Raw genomic sequence first — 7,912 nt, 5'->3', positions numbered from 1 at the left:
GTGGCATACAGAAGATAGCCCTATTTGATAAGAGACCATGCCCATATAATGGCAAGAACAGCTCAAATAAGCAAAGAGAAACAACAGTCCATCATTACTTTAAGACATGACGGTCAGCCAATCCGGGAAAATGTCAAGTTCAAGTTTCTTCAAGTGCAGTTGCCCCCAGGTGGTAAGGGTAGGTAACAACACATCTACCACACTGATCCTCAACACGGGGGACCTCAGGGATGCGTGATCAGTCCCCGTCTGTACTTCCTGTTCACTCATGACTGCATTACCAGCATGACTTCAACACCATCATTAAGTTTGCCTATGACAACAGAGGTAGGCCTGCTCACCGACAATGATGAGACAGTCTATAGGGAGGAGGTGAGAGACCTGGCTGTGTGGTGCCAGGACAACAACCTCACCCTCAACGTGATCAAGAAATAGGAGATGATTGTGGACTACAGGAAAAGGAGGACCGAGCACGCCCCCATTCCCATCGACGGGGCTGTAGTGGAGCAGGTTGAGAGCTTCAAGTTCCTTGGTGTCCACATCACCAACAAACTAACATGGTCCAAATACACCAAGACAGACGTGAGGAGGGCACGACAAAACCTATTCCCCATCAGGAGACTGAAAAGACTCGCAATGGGTCCTCAGATCCTCAAAGTTCTACTGCTGCAACATTGAGAGCATCCTGACTTGTTGCATCACTGCATTACTGCCAGATGCTGGAGGAAACAGGTAAAACATTATCTACATCCACAGTAAAACGAGTCCTATATCGACAGAACCTGAAAGGCCGCTCAGCAAGGAAGAAGCCACTGCTCCAAAATCGCCATAAAAAGGCCAGACTACTGTTTGCAACTGCACATAGGGATGAAGATCGTACTTTTTGGAGAAATTTCCTCTGGTCTGATGAAACATAAATAGAACTGTTTGGCCACAATGACCATCGTTATGTTTGGAGAAAAAGGGGTACGCTTGCAAGCCGAAGAACACCATCCCAACCGTGAAGCACGGGGGTGGCTGCATCATGTTGTGGGGGTGCTTGCTACACAAGAGACTGTTGCACTTCACAAAATAGATGGCATCATGAGGCAGGAAAGTTATGTGGATATATTGAAGCAAAATCTCAAGACATCAGTCAGGAAGTTAAAGCTTGGTTGCAAATGGGTCTTCCAAATGGACAATTACCCCAAGCATACTTCCAAAGTTGTGGCAAAATGGCTTAAGGACAACAAAGTCAAGGTATTGGAGTGGCCATCACAAAGCCCTGACCTCAGTCCCATAGAAAATTTGTGGGCAGAACAGAAAAAGCGTGTGCGAGCAAGGAGAACTACAAACCTGAACTACACCAGCTCTGTCAGGGGGGATGGTCCAAAATTCACCCAACTTATTGTGGGAAGCATGTGGAAGGCAACCCAAAATGTTTGACCCAAGTTAAACAATTTAAAGGCAATGCTACCAAATACTAATTGAGTGTATGTAAACTTCTGACCCACTGGGAATGTGATGAAATAAATAAATCATTCTCTCTACTATTATTCTGAACTGTCACATTCTTAAAAATAAAGTGGTGATCCTAACTTAAAACAGGGCATTTTTACTGGGATTAAATGTCAGGAATTGTGAAAAACTGAGTTTAAATGTATTTGACAAAGGTGTATGTAAACTTCAACTGTATAGCGTTTTGCAACAAAAACCCAATTTAATACACATCTAAAATCTATGAATAAAACATTTGAGAACAGTAATGTTTTTCACACACAAGAAGATACTCATGAGCAATAATTTCTGATGAAAAGAAATTGGTGTAAAACTTTTCACATACTTTATCAGTCCCACTGTCACGGTATTATTGCACCTAAAAACACAATAAGTTCACAGTAATGTTTTAACATCCCAAAATATTCAATGAGTGATTCAAAATGCTAAATTATTTAAAAAAAATGATAAATCATTCATATTAAGCCAGTCTGACGGTCTTGTCATGCAAATACGTTGTATGTGATGTTTTGTGCTGTTTCAGGATTTGGTTACTGTAGTTTTACGTTGCAATCTATGATATCTCTTTAAGTCTCTTTTACACCTCATCTGGGAATACCTCAACAGTGGCACTACCAAAAGCAAAATGAGTCTCTCACTGCTAGCCTTTTCCACACTCTGCTATGTAAAAACTGTCTGGGGGAAGCTGATCATGTTTGATATGCACCTTGTGGTCTAGCTATTGGCACATAGAGTATGCCAGGAGTGAACACATTCTGGTGTGAATGGAACAGGTATAGTACAAGTTTCTGCCTGTCTGTTTCTCTGAATGTCAGTAACCCTGCAATAATTTCCTGACATTTTCTGAATGATGGTGTTCAGCCTCAATTATGGTGCCTAAGTACCTCCCTGAGCAGATGTAAATGTCAATACCGTAGGTCAAAAATGGGGTGCAGTCCATTGACCAAATGGTACATTCCATGACATCTACTGTTTTGATGACAGTGTACAATGGATAATCTACCTATTTATTGTCATGTGTCCATTGTTTTTACTATGTGCTAAAAATGAATTGCCACTCGAGGATAATAAATACTCCACTGCACGTTGGCACATGGGCTACCCTATATGCTTGCTTGACAGTAACCTCTCTTACTGGTGGCTACACACCAGCGTGAGTGACGGGGAGAGAACAGTCTTCAAATCAGCTACCATCAGTCCTCACCTCCGCAACACCCTGACCACACTTGTCTACAGACAGTATACTCATGCACGACAGACAGTATACTCATGCACGACAGACAGTATACTCATGCACGACAGACAGTATACTCATGCACGACAGACAGTATACTCATGCACGACAGACAGTATACTCATGCACGACAGACAGTATACTCATGCACGACAGCCCAGGCATGTTCATTATATGTGTGACTGAAAGGGAAAGTTACAGCAGGCAATTCGGCGTCTCGGAAGAGTTCAAAGTAATGTGATAGTAATACAGCAAATTCGGGAAATGATTCAGACCCCTTTACTTTTTATACATTTTGTTACGTTACAGCCTTATTCCAAACAGAATGAAGTAAAACATGTTACTCATCAATCTACACACAATCTACCACAAAAAAAAGGTTTTTAGCCATTTCTGCAAATGTCTTAAAAATAAAAAACAAGAATACCTTATTTACACAAGTATTCAGACCCGTTGCTATGATACTCAAAATTGAGCTCAGATGCATCCTGTTTTCATTGAACATCTTTGAGATGTTTCTACAACTTCATTGGATTCCACCTGTGGTTAATTCAAATGATTGGACATGATTTGGAAAGGCACACACATGTCTATATAAGGTCCCACAGTTGACAGTGCATGTCAGAGCAAAAACAAAGCAATGAGGTCGAAGGATTTGTACGCAGAGCTCCAAGACAGGATTGTGTCAAGGCACAGATCTGGGGAAGGGTACCGAAACATTTCTGCAGCATTGAAAATCCCCAACAACACAGTCGACTCCATCATTCTTAAATGGAAGTAGTTTGGAACCACCAAGACTCTTTCTAGAACTGGCCGCCTGGCCAAACTGAGCAATCGGGGGAAAAGGGCCTCAGTCAGAAAGATGACCAAGAACCCGATGGTCACTCTGACAGAGCTCCAGAGTTCCTCTGTGGAGATGGGAGAACCTTCCAGAAGGACAACCATATCTGTAGCACTCCACCAATCAGGTCTTTATGATAGGGTGGCTAGATGAAAGTCACTCCTCAGTATCAGATCTTTATGATAGGGTGGCTAGATGAAAGTCACTCCTCAGTAAAAGGCAGATTACAGCCCGATTGGTGTTTGCCCAAAGGAACTTAAAGGACTCAGTGTAACGGTTCTCTTGTGGTGAAGGAGAGTCGGACCAAAATGCAGCGTGTAGATTGCGATCCATGTTTAATAAACAAACGTAAAACACGAATCAATAAAAATACTACAAAAACAAAGAACGTAATGAACGTAACGAAAACCGAAACAGCCTATACTAGTGTAAACTAACACAGAGACAGGAACAAGTACACTAAGGACAATCACCCACGAAACACACAAAGAATATGGCTGCCTAAATATGGTTCCCAATCAGAGACAACGATAAACACCTGCCTCTGATTGAGAACCACTTCAGACAGCCGTAGACTTAACTAGAACACCCCACTAAGCTACAATCCCAATACCAACACACCACATACAAAAACCCCATGCCACACCCTGGCCTGACCAAATAAATGAAGATAAACACAAAATACCTCGACCAGGGCGTGACAGAACCCCCCCCCCCCCCCCCCACCTAAGGTGCGGACTCCCGGACGCACCTCAAAACAATAGGGAGGGTCCGGGTGGGCGTCTGTTCATTGTGGCGGCTCCGGCGCGGGACGTGGACCCCACTCAATCACCGTCTTAGTCCCTCCTCCTCGCGTCCTTGGATAGTCCACCCTCGCCGCCGACCATGGCCTAGTAGTCCTCACCCAGAACCCCACTGGACTGAGGAGCAGATCGGGACTGAGGGGCAGCTCGGAACTGAGGCAGCTCGGGACTGAGGGGAAGCTCGGGACTGAGGGGAAGCTCAGCACTGAGAGGAAGCTCAGCACTGAGAGGAAGCTCAGCACTGAGAGGAAGCTCAGGCAGGTAGTTGGCTCCGGCAGATCCTGGCTGGCTGGCGGATCTGGAAAAGTCTGGTTGACTGGCGGATCTGGAAGAGTCTGGTTGACTGGCAGATCTGGAAGAGTCTGGTTGACTGGCAGATCTGGAAGAGTCTGGTTGACTGGCGGATCTTGAAGAGTCTGGCTGACTGGCGGATCTGGAAGAGTCTGGCTGACTGGTGGATCTGGAAGAGTCTGGCTGCCTGGCGGATCTGGAAGAGTCTGGCTGACTGGCGGATCTGGAAGAGTCTGGCTGACTGGCGGATCCTGGCAGACTGACGGATCTGGCTGCTCCATGCTGACTGGCGGTTCTGGCTGCTCCACGCTGACTGGCGGCTCCTTGCAGACTGGCAGCTCCTTGCAGACTGGCAGTTCTGGCTGCTTCATGCAGACTGGCAACTCTGGCTGCTTCATACAGACTGGCAGCTCTGGCTGCTCCATACAGACTGGCAGCTCTGGCTGCTCCATGCAGACTGGCAGCTCTGGCTGCGCTGAACAGGCGGGAGACTCCGGCAGTCTGGCGGATCCTGGCAGACTGACGGATCTGGCTGCTCCATGCTGACTGGCGGCTCTGGCTGCTCCACGCTGACTGGCGGCTCCTTGCAGACTGGCAGCTCCTTGCAGACTGGCAGCTCTGGCTGCTTCATGGCATCCGCTACAAGACCATGGTGCTTGCCTACGGAGCTGTGAGGGGAACGGCACCTCAGTACCTCCAGGCTCTGATCAGGCCCTACACCCAAACAAGGGCACTGCGTTCATCCACCTCTGGCCTGCTCGCCTCCCTACCACTGAGGAAGTACAGTTCCCGCTCAGCCCAGTCAAAACTGTTCGCTGCTCTGGCCCCCCAATGATGGAACAAACTCCCTCACGACGCCAGGACAGCGGAGTCAATCACCACCTTCCGGAGACACCTGAAACCCCACCTCTTTAAGGAATACCTAGGATAGGATAAAGTAATCCTTCTCACCCCCCTTAAAAGATTTAGATGCACTATTGTAAAGTGGCTGTTCCACTGGATGTCATAAGGTGAATGCACCAATTTGTAAGTCGCTCTGGATAAGAGCGTCTGCTAAATGACTTAAATGTAAATGTAAATGTAAACTCTGGCTGCTTCATACAGACTGGCAGCTCTGGCTGCTCCATACAGACTGGCAGCTCTGGCTGCTCCATGCAGACTGGCAGCTCTGGCTGCTTCATGCAGACTGGCAGCTCTGGCTGCTTCATGCAGACTGGCAGCTCTGGCTGCTCCATGTAGACTGGCAGCTCTGGCTGCTCCATGCAGGCTGGCAGCTCTGGCTGCGCTGAACAGGCGGGAGACTCCGGCAGCGCTGGACAGGCGAGGCGCACTGTAGGCCTGATGCGTGGTGCTGGCACTGGTGGGACTGGACCAAGAACACGCACAGGAAGCCTGGTGCGGGGAGCTGCTACCGGAGGGCTGGGGTGTGGAGGTGGTACTGGATAGACCGGACCGTGCAGGCGCACTGGAGCTCTTGAGCACCGAGCCTGCCCAACCTTACCCGGTTGAATGCTCTCGGTCGCCCTGCCAGTGCGGCGAGGTGGAATAGCCCACACTGGGCTATGCAGGCAAACCGGAGACACCGAGCGCAAGGCTGGTGCCATGTAAGCCGGCCCAATGAGATGCACTGGGGACCAGATGCGTAGAGCCGGCTTCATGGCATTTGGCTCGACGCTCAATCTAGCCCGGCCGATACCGCCCCAGGCTATGCACCCACACTGGAGACACCGTGCGCACCACAGCATAACACGGTGCCTGCCCGGTCTCTCTAGCCCCCCGGTAAGCACAGGGAGTTTGCGCAGGTCTCCTACCTGGCATAGCCATACTCCCTGTGAGCCACCCCCCAATAAATTTTTGGGGCTGACTCTCAGGCTTCCATCCGCATCGCCGTGCTGCCTCCTCATACCAGCACCTCTCCGCTTTCGCCGCCTCCAGTTCTTCCTTGGGGCGGCGATATTCTCCCGGCTGAGCCCAGGGTCCTTCACCGTCCAGTTCGTCCTCCCATGTCCAGTCCTTCTCTCGCTGCACCTTGGGGCGGCTACACTCCCCTGGTTTAGCCCAAGGTCCTCTCCCGTCGAGGATTTCCTCCCAAGTCCAGAAATTCTTGTCGCGCTGCTCCTGCTGCTGCTGTTGCCTGTTACCACGCTGCTTGGTCCGGGTGTGGTAGGTGATTCTGTAACGGTTCTCTTGTGGTGAAGGAGAGTCGGACCAAAATGCAGCGTGTAGATTGTGATCCATGTTTAATAAACAAACGTAAAACACGAATCAATAAAAATACTACAAAAACAAAGAACGTAATGAACGTAACGAAAACCGAAACAGCCTATACTAGTGTAAACTAACACAGAGACAGGAACAAGGACACTAAGGACAATCACCCACGAAACACACAAAGAATATGGCTGCCTAAATATGGTTCCCAATCAGAGACAACGATAAACACCTGCCTCTGATTGAGAACCACTTCAGACAGCCATAGACTTAACTAGAACACCCCACTAAGCTACAATCCCAATACCAACACACCACATACAAAAACCCCATGCCACACCCTGGCCTGACCAAATAAATGAAGATAAACACAAAATACCTCGACCAGGGCGTGACACTCAGACTATGAGGAACAAGATTCTCTGGTCTGATGAAACCAAGATTGGCCTGAATCCTCTTTGGCCTGAATCCCAAGTGTCACGTCTGGAGGAAACCGGGCACCATATCAACGGTAAAGCACAGTGGTGGCAGCATCATGCTGTGGAGATGTTTTTCAGTGTCAGGGACTTGGAGACTTGTCAGGATCGAGGGAAAGATGAACAGAGAAAAGTATAGAGAGATTCTTGATGAAAACCTGCTCCAGAGCTCTCAGACTGCAGCTAAGGTTCACTTTCCAACAGGACAACGACCATAAGCACACAGCCAAGACAACGCAGGAATGGCTTCGGGACAAGTCTCTGAATGTCCTTGAGTGGCCCAGCCAGAGCCCGGACTTTTAGATTTTAGATTCTTCAAAGTAGCCACCCTTTGCCTTGATGACAGCTTTGCACACTCTTGGCATTCTCTGAACTAGCTTCATGAGGAATGCTTTTCCAACAGTCTTGAAGGAGTTCCCACATATATTGAGCACTTGTTGACTGCTTTCCGTCTGGGGACCAACTAATCCCAAACCATCTCAATTGGGTTGAGGTCGGGTGATTGTGTCATCTGATGCAGCACCATCAAAATCAAATAAACCTATATTTGTCACATGCG

The sequence above is a fragment of the Oncorhynchus nerka genome, linkage group LG15 (genome assembly GCF_034236695.1).
Source record: "Oncorhynchus nerka isolate Pitt River linkage group LG15, Oner_Uvic_2.0, whole genome shotgun sequence".
Classification (NCBI taxonomy): Eukaryota; Metazoa; Chordata; class Actinopteri; order Salmoniformes; family Salmonidae; genus Oncorhynchus; species Oncorhynchus nerka.
This window is presented reverse-complemented; position numbering follows the sequence as displayed.